The sequence below is a fragment of the Austrofundulus limnaeus genome, unplaced genomic scaffold, assembly GCF_001266775.1.
Source record: "Austrofundulus limnaeus strain Quisiro unplaced genomic scaffold, Austrofundulus_limnaeus-1.0 Scaffold60, whole genome shotgun sequence".
Lineage (NCBI taxonomy): Eukaryota > Metazoa > Chordata > Actinopteri > Cyprinodontiformes > Rivulidae > Austrofundulus > Austrofundulus limnaeus.
Genome location: NW_013952462.1, coordinates 1517281 through 1519171, shown reverse-complemented (window position 1 = coordinate 1519171; position 1891 = coordinate 1517281).

Below are 1891 nucleotides of genomic sequence, written 5' to 3'. Positions count from 1 at the left end.
TGTTGCAATAAAACTCAGCTGATCATCTCACGGAGTACCTTCATTCTTGGACCACGTATTTCTGTCTTTGTTAAATAAATATCTCCATAACAGCACAATTGGAGTTTCTGTTGTGAATGGCTCAACTATGCTAAATGTTACCATCTTGAATCAGGTTTAGCAAAAGTTCGATTTTATTCAACAATTAAACAAAAGAAGAAAATAAATTTCTGTTGAAATCTGATCATGAAAAAAACTCTCCCATTGTCGGTTCTGCAAACTTGATTTCCCTTTTTCTCTCAGAGTAATAAGATTAACACTCATATTTTTCCCGTTTTTATCATGAGAATGGGACAAATACATATTTTTAAACAGATATTTTCTTCACAAATAAACAGGTTTTTAAAAAGCTGGACAAAATTTGGGCTTCAAGCAGTTTTCGCCTTTTTTCTTTAAGTTAAATTTGGTTGTATTCTTGTTCAGACAGCAGCAGAGTTTTTAGCTTCCTCTAGAGGCTCAGAAACATCATTACAGGACAGAGGGCAGACAAGTTCGAGGAGGTTCACCTGAGCCAAATGTGAAGAAAAATTATACTCTGTAGAGATGAAAATACAGTTATATTAGCCTGATATTAGTTATTTAGTTTCTGATTATAATAAAAGAGACTAGAGACAAAACGTTACCTACCTGCAGTGCAGTGATATTAAAATTTAAATTGTAAACATTCAACTCTGCCCTCTTTGCTCGAGGTGGTCTTTGGTTATGAAGGAGTTCTTGTGAAGCTTTGATGTGTTTGATCTCATTATCCGACTGCAGGAGCAATTCTTCTCCACAAAGATGCAAACCAGAGGCAGCAGCGCTTCTTTTTTTGGGGGGGAAAGTGGAGGAAATTTGGTCCAACTCAGGGGTCGCAAAACTGTTTCCCACATTCCTGTGTCATTTTTACTCCTAAACTTTCATCCCTTTTCTATTTGGTTCACACTCCAGTCTAGTTTCCTCAGTGTTTATCGAGCATCATCTACTGTACTTTTACACACATTAACTTGAGCTTGAATGTATTTGGAACTTAAAAAAATCAATGTAAAATAAGCTGGCTTAATGAACATGTCATTGTTTGAGTGTCACTGTTTACTGGAGGTTGCTAAAGTCCAAAAAAAAACTCCTCTTAGTTTTGTATGACAGGATTTTTTGTGTCTCTATAATTATTATTATTATTATTATTATAAAGTTTTCCATGTGTTTTCTGGCTCTTGGATAGTATTTACATCCATATGCAATAAATGTCAACAGTCACTTGTGTTTTAGGTCATCGCCATGGACACAAGACAATCCATACTTTGATAATGTGTCGAGGCAAATGTCATGACCCAGTTTCCTTCAACATGTGTGCTTCCAAAGGGCATCTCTGTCAGACTGAAGGAAAATGGCAGCAGGTCAGGCAGAGAGAGCGATTTAACATGTTTTTTTATTTATAACCAACTTTTTTAAAAATACAATCCAGTCTAAAGTTTGGACACTCCTTTGTATACTTACAGTAGGTTTATCCTTCATCCTTCGTTTACCTAATTTCCCTCTGGGATCAATAAAGTATTTTTCAATTGAATTGAATTGAATTGAATTGAATTGAATTGAATTGAATTGAATTGAATTGAATTGAATTGAATTGAATTGAATTGAATTGAATGACTGAAGTTTTTACAATGCTGAAGAGACATAGATGTGAGATGCAGGAAATGTAAATTAGTGATTTAATCAGTGTGATGATGTGAGTACTGTTACTGGTTTACTCAGAGCAGCATCAGTACTGCAACCATCAGCAGCCGCCTGCTCTTGTTGATTTGTTAAAGGGATCCACGATTAGTTGTAACATTAAACTTTATTTGATAAATGTTTATTTTAACTGTAAAATAAA